A 13,726-nucleotide genomic window follows, 5' to 3' on the forward strand; every position below is an offset into this window, starting at 1 on the left:
CACAATAAAGGGAACATTTGCCCCTTTGTTACATATGGCTTATGGCGATATTTAAGAACTTCAAAATTTGCACCTTCTGCTCTGCTGTACTTGGCCAATGCATGTGATACATGAACCTTGATAAGCTAAGTGATAGCTGCTTCTGTGGAAATGTATGGTTGGCTGCAACTTTCCCTGGCAATAACCACTGAAAGTGGGGGGTTACAGAAGAGAAACCGGGCGAGGTCAACAATTTACTGTGCCAGCGTCACTTTTTTAAAGGGACTGTCTCAGTTAAAACGATACTTTATTGTTTAAAAACCACAAATGTGGTACACACCAGAAAAAATGTGACAGAAAATGAAAAAAAAAAAAAAAAAAAAGAAGTGTTCAAAAATAGCCCACACTAGGGTAACCCCTGTGAGTCCCTAATTGTTTACTGAGCTGTAACCTGCCTGGCTGCGGAGGTTGGCACCCTATGGGGGGAACGTTGTGGCGCCCCCGCTCACGATGGCTATCCCTGGGGGCCCTGACAAACCCTACAGCCACTAGTGGTCCCTTCTACCCGATATAAGGGAACCCCTAGGTCTAGACAGAGATCAAGCCTGCTCTATAGAGGACCCTGTGTCCCAAGAAAAGAGGTTAAAAACAATTTAGAACACACATGGCATGGGGTGGCATGTTAAAGTCCCACAAAAAAATATAGAGACAACTTCAAGGCAGCCCAGTGGGATAACTCAGTTCAGATCATGCCTAAATCTTATACACAAGATAAGGAGAGGCATCTTTTACTCAATTGAAAGCCATAGCTCAAAAATGATTGAGAAATGGCTAAAAAATGCCATCAATAGTCTCCCACTAATAGAAATATATGGGGAACGCAGAGCTGCAACAGCGGTACTTATCTGCGTTTTTCGCCACCTGCCATCAAATTGTCATATGCCTGCTTCTTATGAGCCACAATTGAATTATATGTTCCTTTTCTAGAGGATACCAGCCTCCTTGATTTTGCTCTGTTGGTTCCCTGTTATAGTGGAATCTCCATGTATTGGCGTGGAATATTGCATATATAGAAAGTCCCTCTTTACTGCCGCAGACGTATATCCCTATAGGATCTAGGAGCATTTATATCGGGTAGAAGGGACCACTAGTGGCTGTAGGGTTTGTCAGGGCCCCCAGGGATAGCCATCGTGAGCGGGGGCGCCACAACGTTCCCCCCATAGGGTGCCAACCTCCGCAGCCAGGCAGGTTACAGCTCAGTAAACAATTATGGACTCACAGGGGTTACCCTAGTGTGGGCTATTTTTGAACACTTCTTTTTTTTTTTCATTTTCTGTCACATTTTTTCTGGTGTGTACCACATTTGTGGTTTTTAAACAATAAAGTATCGTTTTAGGGATTTAATATATGAGTTTGATTTGAGAACCCTTTAAGGATTATATTTCAGATTGTTAATATTCGAATCTGGGATGGCTGGTTTCCTTGCAGGTCCTATTAATTTAGATCTGTGGATGGAAGATGCTAATCAGGCATTTAGCATAGCAGGGTCGTCTGAGAGCAATACTGGCCCTTTGGCTCTCAAGAATCTATTCAATGATGTATATGGAGGTTATAAAGAATTTTTGAAATCCTGGTGGGAACTCAGGACACTTGAAAATTATATAAAAAATCGGATAATTCCAAGAGGCCTGAGGATAAACATCAATCCTTCCCCTAGAATTTCCTCACCTGAGCTTATGAGTGTGTGGATGAAGGAATCCATCGAGTCATCCCTTAGATTTATGCAAATTTTGTTGGCAGAAGAAAAAAAGGTACTTGAGAGGGTTACTGGGGATTTGAATAAATTGATCGAACGAGTCCTGAAGTCTAAAGGGGATCCCGATTTTAATAGAAGGGAGGGGCTATTGCAAACCTCTGTTGAGAGATATCAGGCTCTATTAAAAGAACGAAAGCATCTCCAGTTCCAGAGAGATTTGAGGGACTTTAGTGATATTCAGGTGTTCAACTACCAGAAAGAAAGACAGTCTGAGGCTTCGTCATCTGATATCGATACCTCCGACACAGAAAGGACGGAGAGGGCACCAGGGGGTATACATCAGTATAGAGATACGCTGTCGAAACAGAGATGGCAAGGTGGGAGAGGCAGATCCATGAGAAAGGGAAGAGGGCCACACAGGGGAGGTACACGAGTGTTAACTCCCTTCTCAGGCCCCAATTCGATATCTGGTTCTGGTTCTGCTCAGCCGTATACTCCTACTGTCTCCTCTACCTCTTTTTTGGAACAAGGTGCGAGAACGGGTTACCAATTAAGAACTCGGTTCAACCAATAAAAGGTCAGATTGTGAACCTGTCCTCGCACGTCCTCACTACGGATGAGCTGAGTGTCCTCTCTAGAGGCCTAAACTTTGTGCCAGTGAACAGGTTCAACTGTTTTGAATGGGTTAAAGATTTGAATTTGTTTTGTAGTAAACTCAAGTGGAAAAAGTTTTTTAGACACAATAGCCGTGAGGCTTGTAAACAACAGGGCCTCAATGAGGAGGATATTGAAGGATATGAGGCGCTCATTGGACTTTTGAATGAAAATGATAGAGTTCCCACTGCTGGGAAGGGCCCCTTTACTACCTTGAGAAATAAAAGTGAAAGGATGCCGCCTGTAGGTGATATGGGAAATATCGATATATTTGCCAGCTTGGTGGAGAGGGACCTGAAGAAATTAGCAGGACCAGAGTGGGAAAATAAGGATAATTTGTTGGCCAGTGAGCGATTAGCACTTGAGGCTTTAAAGAAAAATGATCAAATAGTGGTAAAACCCTCCGACAAAGGGGGCAATATGGTAATTCTGAACCACATTGAATATCGTGAAATGTGCTATGCTATTCTGCAGGACAATTCAACATATGAGGTGCTAAAAGAGAACCCCATGGCCTCTTATAAAGAGGAACTGCAGCTGATCCTCAGTGGGGCCTTAGCAGAGGGTGTGGTCTCAAAGACAGAATTTGACTTTATTCTTCCTAAGTTCCCGCTGGTGGCCACTTTTTATGCATTACCAAAGATACATAAGGGCCTGAATCCCCTGAAGGGGAGGCCGATTGTATCAGGTGTGGACTCGTTGACACAGAATAGTGGCCTGTATATTGACCAGATATTACGTCCCTTTGTGGTTTGTATGCCGTCATATTTGAGGGATACTTCAGATCTACTGCTAAAATTGGAGGGCGTTCATCTGGAAGGGAATGCTTGGTTGGCCTCCATTGATATAGAAGCACTCTACAGTAACATACCACATGATGTAGGCATTAAAGGCGTGGGACATTTTCTTAATCAGAGGTCAATAGCTTGTAGAGGGCACAATAGTTTTTTGACCTCCCTTTTGCAGTATATATTGACCCACAATGCATTCTGTTTTGATGGCAAATTCTACCACCAGCTCAGGGGCACCGCGATGGGGTGCCCCTGTGCCCCTTCGTATGCAAATTTGTTTCTGGGCTGGTGGGAGGAGACTATTGTTTTTGGAGGAGAGGAGAAGTGGTGGCACTGCTTGATTTCTTTGTGGTATAGGTTCATAGATGATGTCTTTATGGTATGGACAGGGGATAAAGACCAATTTGAAGAATTTGTGAGAGAGTTGAATCAAAATAGTGTTAACTTGAGATTTACCTCAGAAATTCAGAAAACGGAAATACCATTCCTGGACATTAAAATCCAAAAAGATAGGATGGGAGGCATTTCTACAAGTATATTTCGGAAACCTACGAGTACGAATAGCTTGCTACATTGGCAGAGCCACCATCCAGTCCCTCTTAAGAGAGGTATTCCGAAGGGACAATTCCTACGGTTGAGGAGGAATTGCTCCAGGAATGACCTGTTCCAAAGGCAAGCTGGGGATATGTTTTGTCGGTTTAAGAACAAGGGATATCCGCAACATGTTTTAGACACTGCATATGATTTTGCAAGAAAAGCAGATAGGGCTAAATTGCTGCAGAAACGTGAGATTGAAGACTCGACAGAATTAATAAGAGTAATTGGGACATTTGACGTTAACCATCAGGAGGTCAGAAAGGTCCTATCTAAGCATTGGGATGTTCTCAGGTTGGATCCAGATTTGAAGAATATAATTGGCGAGCGTCCCAACATTACCTTTAGAAAGGGTAGATCTATTAGGGACATGTTGGTCCACAGCCAATATAGGAGACCATTGGCTGGTGGTACCTGGCTGGATAGGCGACCCTGTGGTTTTTTTAAATGTGGGGACTGCAGTTTTTGCAAATATATGAGACCGGGGAAGTCTTTCTGCAGTGCGAGCACTGGTAGGATGTTTTTTCATCGTGACTTCTCAAACTGTAAAACCACAGGGGTCATCTATATGGCTACATGCTCATGCCCAAAAAATTATGTAGGAAAGACCAGGAGAGAATTCAGAAGAAGAGTAGGAGAACATCTTGGAGACATCAGACATAAAAGAGAAACCCCGCTTGCAAAGCACATGTGGATGTATCATAATGGTGATCTCGGTGACATAAAATTCTGTGCTGTAGAGGTAGTCCATGTAAACCCAAGAGGAGGAAATGTGGATAAGGTGATGCTTAGGAGAGAGTGTGAATGGATATTCAGGATGGAGTCACTCGAACCGAGAGGGCTGAATGAGCAATTGTCATATGCCTGCTTCTTATGAGCCACAATTGAATTATATGTTCCTTTTCTAGAGGATACCAGCCTCCTTGATTTTGCTCTGTTGGTTCCCTGTTATAGTGGAATCTCCATGTATTGGCGTGGAATATTGCATATATAGAAAGTCCCTCTTTACTGCCGCAGACGTATATCCCTATAGGATCTAGGAGCATTTTGAATCTGAACCCTTGTTGCCTCTTAATAAGGCTCTCACTATATTACTTTGACGGGGCAGTTGCATAATATTTAAGTGATCCATGGTGTGGATCATCTTTAGAATGCGTAGACTGTCTGAAGATAGAAAGAAGTAAGATATCTGTACATATTTGCCTCACAGTGACTATCTTGGGAGAGCAGATACCTTGAACTTGATGGGGTAGTTGCATATCGACGCCTGTTCACATTATTAAAGGTTGTGACGCGATTTATATCTATCTTTTTGCGAAGTATGAGTGTCATATGTTGATTACATATATTGAGATAGGTAACTGTAGACGCCTGCTCACACTGTTGTAGGCGATGATGCGGTTTTGTATTTATCGAGCAAAACGCTAATTATCATTATCAATATAATGTAGGTAACATATTAAATGAGATCGTCAGACATGAGCTCTTTGGGTTAAATGTAGCGATGTGGGTATATACGCCTGGTTTGTGGAGCGTTTACTGCACATATGGGGTTAAATCGCAGAGATGACAATATGCCTGGGGCGCAGTGATTGGTGATTGCTGTGAGACTCTCCGTCTAAGGACATGTGACCGGTGAGTCAGCAGTGACGCTGCATGCAGGCTAGGTGCAGTAACCAATCTAAGCCAGGATGACAGGGGAGCTATGGGGAACCCTGTGTGTGAGGACACGTGATTGGTCAGTATGACGGTGCATCAGAGATCTGTTAACCGATTGGGGCAGCAGCAAATGGGTGGTGCTGAGAGAGGCAATGGGATTGGAGTGGGCGGAGCTTAGGCTCTGCGCGGCAGATTATAAGAGTGGAGAAGTATGGAACATCGGTAAGCTATTTGCACCTTTATGGGACACGAATTATCGTAGCATCGGGCCTCCTGATGAGCCCTGGAAGGCGAAACGCGTTGAGGCATTTATGATTTGATGGCAGGTGGCGAAAAACGCAGATAAGTACCGCTGTTGCAGCTCTGCGTTCCCCATATATTTCTATTAGTGGGAGACTATTGATGGCATTTTTTAGCCATTTCTCAATCATTTTTGAGCTATGGCTTTCAATTGAGTAAAAGATGCCTCTCCTTATCTTGTGTATAAGATTTAGGCATGATCTGAACTGAGTTATCCCACTGGGCTGCCTTGAAGTTGTCTCTATATTTTTTTGTGGGACTTTAACATGCCACCCCATGCCATGTGTGTTCTAAATTGTTTTTAACCTCTTTTCTTGGGACACAGGGTCCTCTATAGAGCAGGCTTGATCTCTGTCTAGACCTAGGGGTTCCCTTATATCGGGTAGAAGGGACCACTAGTGGCTGTAGGGTTTGTCAGGGCCCCCAGGGATAGCCATCGTGAGCGGGGGCGCCACAACGTTCCCCCCATAGGGTGCCAACCTCCGCAGCCAGGCAGGTTACAGCTCAGTAAACAATTAGGGACTCACAGGGGTTACCCTAGTGTGGGCTATTTTTGAACACTTTTTTTTTTTTTTTTTTCATTTTCTGTCACATTTTTTCTGGTGTGTACCACATTTGTGGTTTTTAAACAATAAAGTATCGTTTTAGGGATTTAATATATGAGTTTGATTTGAGAACCCTTTAAGGATTATATTTTGGACTGTCTCAGTTAAGCACCGTGTGGGGGTATATAGAAAGCCTCTCTAGGGAAAAGCTCACCGAAGACAGATTAACCATAAGTGAATTAAACGTCATCTGAATGCCACGCTCTCTCCTTGAGATGTCATTTCTTAGGCCTGTCTCACAGTTCAGTTTTCTGGCGTCACAATCCGTCATTAGCAGAAAAAAAAGGATGTGACGGATTTGCCTGGCGGATCCGTTTTTTCCCATAGACTTGTATTAGTGACGGATGGCCTTCCGTTTCGTCCGTCGTACAATGGATCCGTCAGAAAATAGTTGTCCGTCGGCCGAAAAAAACGTCCCTAGGAATGTTTTTTGTCTCAGTCAAAAAGGCGGACAGTAACGGATCCGTCGCCGTCCATCGTCGGCTAGAATGGAGACCTATGGGCGGCGGATCCGTCGCCGTCCGCCAAAAAACGGATCCATCATCGGATTCCGTTTTTTCACTTCTGTTCCTTTAATTTAACCCCAAAAGCCTTTCTGGCACCAAAAAATTTCTCTCTCTCTCTCTCTTTTCTCTCTCTCTCACACGAACGAATCGTGTTCCTTTAAATTCCAAAGTCTACAGTTTCGTCGGATCCTTAAATAAACTGAAGAAACGGATGCAGCTGATTAAACGGATCCGTTTTTTTGGCGTATCTGCTAGACGGATCAGTTGCATCTGTTTTCACTAATTTCGACGGATCCATCATTCCGTCAAAACGGCGGATTTTTACTGACGCCAGAAAACTGAAGTGTGAAACAGGCCTTATAGACAAGATCTCCTCATTAAACTGTGTATTGCAAATTATGCATTTTTTTAAAAACTGAGCTTTAACCCTTCCAAAGATGTAATATAAACATAATCGGCACAACATTTTAGACCTAATCTAAACCCACAACAAATTTATAATCACAAACTTTATTGCACATAGCGAATTTGCAGAACCCAACAGCGGCCACTCGACTGTGAGAAAAGCTGTGCACTGAAGCTCCGCTGCCGACACAGAACAGCTGATGAGTGAGGATGCTGGATATCGTAACCCCACACATCCGATATTGGTGATCGATTCTGAGGATAGATCATCTGTGTAAAAGTAGTGTAACAACTCTTTAGATAAAACATCTGAATAAGAACTGGCTGAGTAAAATAGAAAAGTTTTATAAGAATTGTTTTATTCTGAAACATATTAGTAAGTTAACTCAATTTCTCCAGCGATGCTCCAGGAGTGCTGAACGCCTATGGAGAAAAACCCGCACACCAGAAGACTTCATCCACTTCAAATTTATGTTAGGAACCTATAACGCTGCCCTTCACCTTGCCAAACAGACCTACTTCACCACCCTGATCTCCTTACTAGCCAACAACCCCAAGAAACTTTTTGACACTTTTCACTCCCTCCTCAGGTCAAAAGCACAAGCCCCTATCACAGACATTTGTGCTGATGACCTGGCCTCCCACTTTACAGAAAAAATAGATAATATCCGTCAAGAAATCTGCTCCCAACCACCAAGTGCTGTGACTCCCATCCCTTCCTGCATCTCCCCTGGCTCACTCTCCACATTTGATCCCCTCACAGAAGAAGTCGTCTCCAGACTCCTCTCTTCTTCTCGTCCGACTACATGCACTACCGACCCCATTCCCTCACATCTCCAGTCTCTCTCTCCAGTCGTCACAACCCACCTAACTACAATCTTTAATCTCTCCCTCTACTCGGGCATTTTCCCATCCTCCTTCAAACACGCCATCGTTACTCCATTACTAAAGAAACCTGCTCTCGACCCATCCTGCACAAACAACTACAGACCAGTCTCCAATCTCCCCTTCATCTCTAAACTTTTGGAACGCCTAGTTTACTCCCGCCTTACCCGTTACCTCTCCATTCACTCCCTTCTAGACCTTTCACAGTCCGGCTTCCGCCCCCTACATTCGACTGAAACTGCAGTCATCAAAGTGACCAATGACCTTCTGACAGCAAAACGTAACGGTGACCACTCTCTGCTCATTCTTCTTGACCTATCTGCAGCTTTCGATACTGTTGACCACCATCTCCTACTCTCTAGGCTCCAGTCACTAGGCATTAAGGACACTGCTCTCTCCTGGTTCTCTTCCTATCTCTCTGACCGCTCCTTCAGTGTTTTGTTCTCTGGCTCCACGTCATCTCCTCTTCCTCTTGCTGTCGGGGTACCTCAGGGCTCAGTCCTTGGCCCCCTTCTTTTCTCTCTCTACACGGCCCCAATTGGACAGACCATCAGCAGATTTGGCTTTCAGTACCATCTTTATGCTGATGACACACAACTATATACGTCATCCCCCGACCTTACCCCCGCTGTACTACAGAACGCCAGTGACTGTCTGTCCGCAGTCTCCAATATCATGTCCGCTCTCTATCTAAAACTCAACCTCTCCAAAACTGAACTTCTTCTGCTCCCGCCGTCTACTAACCTCCCTAAATCTGACATTTCCCTCTCCGTGGGTGGTACCACAATAACACCCCGGCAGCAGGCGCGCTGTCTGGGTGTTATGTTTGACACCAATCTCTCCTTCACATCCCATATACAATCCCTTGCCCGCTCTTGCCGCTTACACCTAAAGAACATCTCTAGAATCCGCCCTTTTCTCACTATGGAAACAACAAAAACCCTCACTGTTGCATTGATCCACTCTCGCCTGGATTACTGCAACGCTCTATTAATTGGCCTCCCCGTCACTCGACTATCCCCTCTCCAGTCCATACTTAATGCAGCCGCCAGGATCGTCCATCTGGCTAATCGGTACTCGGACGCGTCCGCTCTTCGCCAGTCCTTACATTGGCTGCCCATTCATTATAGGATCCAATTCAAAGTACTTGTTCTCACCCACAAAGCTCTCCACAGTGCGGCACCCCCTTACATCTCTTCTCTCATTTCTGTCTATCGGCCTAGCCGATCGCTGCGCTCTGCAAACGACTTTCGACTAACCTCTGCACTAATCCGCCCCTCCCACTCCCGACTCCAAGACTTCTCCCGTGCTGCTCCTATCCTCTGGAATGCTCTACCCCAAGAAATCAGGACTATCCACAATTTGCATAGTTTTAGGCGCTCTCTCAAAACACACCTGTTCAGAGCGGCCTATCACATTCACTAATCAAAGTCATTCTCTGTGTAAGTGTGCGTGTGTAGCCCATTCACTATCTCCATCCATCCTTCACTCCCGCAAGATGGCTGGACCTTCATTGTAAATACACCATTGTAAATACACACCTGTACTTTGTATCTCCCTCACCTCATTGTAGATTGTAAGCTCTCACGAGCAGGGTCGTCTTATTTTGCTTTAATTATTGTATTGTTAACGTTGTTACTTATGACTTGTGTTTTTAAATTGTTAAACTGTAAAGCGCTGCGGAATATGTTGGCGCTATATAAATAAAGATTATTATTATTATTATTATTATTATTATTATTACTACTGTATGTAAAATGTATTCCGTTACTATGCTATATTTCTCCTTCGCCTCATTGGGGGACAAAGAATCGAGGGTGTATTCTGCTGTCTCTAGGAGGCTTGACACTAAGTGAATACGAGATTAGCTCCTCATCTGCAGTATACACCCTCACCCTGGCTCTAGCTGAACCAGTTTACGCTTAGTGTCCATAGGAGGCACACGGGTCGGATATTCAGATCACATTTTTTGTTTTTATTTTTAATTTTCAATTTTTTAAATTCTGAATTTTTTTCCAACAATTACAAAGGCGTGACGCTACCCTTCAGGGATCCGATCTCCCCAAACCATCATCAGGCAGGAACGTGGAGTGTCGCCTCCACGTACCCCCTCATGCAACGTTAGAGTCTATGCCTGAGCTCTTTTTAGGGGTGACGGTTCCCTTCAGGGCACCATTCTCCCCACAACAGTAACAGATGGGAACATGGAGTGTCTCCTCCATGTCCCCGTTCTGCAGCCAGGCTCTTCATGCCAGACCATCAGCCCTGTCCATCCTGGAGGACTCAACCGATAGGATGTCCAGAGGCATTCACCGAAGTCCGTGCAGCTCCCATTGCACCACCACTGATAGATAGCGGTGTATGAAAGACAGCGGACGGTACCTCTCCACCTCCCTGTCAAAGTGATGGCCGATCGAGGACTTCCCGCAAGGTCCACGCTACATCAGCTCACCTGTAGCAGAAAACCCGGTCCTGCGACCCCCTGCGGCGGCTTCACAACAACTCCACGGGTGAGTGTTGGCCACGGGTTCTATCCGCAGGAGGGCTCCTGTACCGCACTCCCCCACGGCAATCCCTGCGCAGCGCCCTCCGTCCGAGGTTTATAAGTTTAGTCCCCGGCTTTCTCCTCCTAGGCCACAGCCCAGTAGCTCCACCCACCTCTGTGCTGGCTAGCTGCCCCACCCACGATATTACCCCTCATCGCGAGACTACCTCTCTTCGTTCCTGCCCTAAATCTAATATCTCCACCCATCTCTTTGTCTCGCCGGCAGCTCTGCCCACCGGCGCATCCTCGCACACCACCACCCAGATTCCTAGCGGCCATTCTTATTCACCCGGCTTCTACAACCACACGTGCAGCTATCACTGCACACACCGGGTCTCTACAGGCTGCAACTACACCTGGGAGCGGCATTCAGTTACTACCGGTGGCCATGGGAGCACAGCGTCCGGAGAACCTGCAGAGACACAGGATCGGGGTTAGCGCTGCTATACACAGCATCAGGGACATCCTACCCCTTCTCTGCAGTATTCACCAGTGACTCTAGCTACCCCAGTAGAGCACATTGGTAGTAGCAGGGACACACAAGAGTATACATGTCCCTCTCTAAGACATCCAAAAAATCAGGCAGAACACTGTTTTTCACCTCATGTACCACTTGCCAGACTGCCTTATCACGGGGACACAGTATGCCACTTTGCAAACACTGTGATCCCGAATGCACTCAGGAGCCTTCAGCTGCTATTGAATCGAGTGTACCTAGCCCCCCTGTGTGAGTTTCGTCACTATCACAGTCCATGGCTTCACTAGCCAAAGCATTTGAGTCCCTACACGATCCCACAGGTCATTGTTTTCATCTGCCTGCATCTCAAGGACCTCACAGGAAATGTCGACCAACAGGGGCCGCCCTCAATCAAAATACTCGCAACCAATCTAAAAAGACGGACCCATACCACCTCTCCCAGCCCTTCTCGTGCTTCATCATCCGTGAGATCCGCTTCTCGCTCCCTCTCACCAGGAGCTTGCAGCAACCAGTACTCTGAGTATGAGTCAGACGAACCACTCGACCTCGACTCGCCAAACTATCAGGTGACGGTAGATAGCATTATTGAGGCTGTCAACCACACACTAAAAGTTAATGACAACTCTATCTCTACCCCAGATCATACAGTGTCATTCAAGAAGACCAAGCGCACTCAATAGTGTCTTTGCCGACCATCCCGAGTTTCGGGACATAGTTAAGTGTCACAGAGAGCGGCCTGTGAAACGCTTCACAGGGCAGAAGCCCATTGGAATTAAATATCCCTTCTCATCGGACCTATAAAAGAAATGGGCGCAATCCCCCTCAGTTAACCCCACCCGTTTCACGCCTAGCATCCAAAACTACTATCCCTCCCAGATAGATCCTCCATTAAAAATCCAACGGACCGTCAAATAGAAAATCTTGTTCGATCAGTATTTGAAGCATAAGGCTTATCACTCCCTCCTTTGCTGTGACATGGGTTGCTAAAGCTATAGTCTCTTGGGCCGATATCCTGCCCAAAATAATTCAAGAAAATAATTTTCCCCCTGAGGAAGTCAATCAAATTGTCCTAGCAGGGGACTATTTAGTCCACGCTTCTTTAGATGCGGCTAACTGCGCCGCACTTACGGCCTCAAATGCCATTACCATCAGAGCGGCACTGTGGCTCAGGGAATGGCGAGTGGACTCTGCGTCCAAAAAACCTTTAACGTCTCTGCCTTAACAAACCGGTCGGTTATTTCGAGAAGAGCTTAATCAGCTTATCTCGGACGCCACAGGAGGGAAGAGCAAATCGCTTCCCCAGCAAAATACTATGCGCCCCTTCCGCCCTCAACAACAAGCGCTTTTCCGGTCCTTTCGCGCCAATGCCAGTTGGTCCACTACAAGCACTGCTTCCGGATCAGGACACCCATCTCGTGGAGACAAGGACCCCCAGGTTTCATACAAAAGCATCCAGCCCTGGATAAGTCGGCACAAGCAATCCAGATCTAAGGGACCCAGGTACCATTGATTCTCAACTCAATGACTTATCGCATTGTCCAGTAGACACCAGCAGAGTACTACTTCAGTTTCGTCACGTCTGGCTCTCCGTCGTTCACGACAAATGGGTCTAGGGACCTGGTGTCTTCCGGATACAAAATAGAATTTTCCTCCCGTCCTCCGACACTGTTGTTTCCTTCTCGCCCCCCCAAAACAAAGGCTTGAGTATGGCCCCTTTTTTAAAACCATCCATGCACTGCTCCAAGACGGGGGTCATTGTTCCAGTTCCACAAAATGAAAGATTCAAGGGGTTCTACTCAAACCTTTTCGTTCTGCCAAAAAATGGTGGAACAGTACGGCCCATCTTGGACCTGAAACTCTTAAACAAGTTTGTCAAAGTGCGGCACTTCAGAATGGAGTCCCTCTGTTCAGTTATCGCCTCCATGGAAAAGGGAGAGTTCCTAGCATCCATCGACATCCAAAATGCTTACCATATTCCAATCCTCCCGTCTCACCAGCAGTTCCTGCGCTTTGCCGTCCGCGAGGAACATTTCCAGTTCACAGCCTTGCTCTTCGGACTCGCCACCGCTCCCAGAGTGTTCATGAAGGTCATGGCGGCCATCATGGCCATCCTACATCTCGAGGTGTGGTCTTTTTGCCATACCTAGATTACCTTCTTATCAAGGGCCTGTCCTTCCAAGCCTGTGCGGAGTGCATCCGTATCACTTAAGATACACGTTCTCACCTCGGCTGGTTGATAAATTTAAACAAGGCTTCCCCTGTCCCAGCTCATCAGATATCTTTTATGGAATGACCCTGGACACCTCACAAGGGTTGTTGATCCTTCCTCGGGACAAGGTCTTAGCCATTCAACATGGAGCCCGGACACTCTGTCGCCCAAATCTTCAATCCATCCGGTTCTGCATAGCAGTCCTAGGCAAGTTGGTGGCATCAATGGAAGTGGTTCCATTCGCTCGGTTTCACCTCCGTTCTCTACAACATGCACTCCTGTAAACCTGGGGCAGGAACCCATTCTCCCTCGACCAACTGTGCTGCTTGTCCCCGCGGGTCAAACAGACACTCAGGTGGT

General features: G+C 46.1%; 1 protein-coding gene across 2 annotated transcripts in view; it reads left to right on the top strand.

Moving 5' to 3' along the window:
* MDN1 (midasin AAA ATPase 1) overlaps positions 1–13,726 on the top strand; it is a 476,296-nt gene that overhangs the window by 380,622 nt on the left and 81,948 nt on the right. The gene's annotated exons all lie outside the window — the stretch shown is intronic.

The sequence above is a fragment of the Dendrobates tinctorius genome, unplaced genomic scaffold (genome assembly GCF_039654945.1).
Source record: "Dendrobates tinctorius isolate UK_male_01 unplaced genomic scaffold, ASM3965494v1 ptg000111l, whole genome shotgun sequence".
Lineage (NCBI taxonomy): Eukaryota > Metazoa > Chordata > Amphibia > Anura > Dendrobatidae > Dendrobates > Dendrobates tinctorius.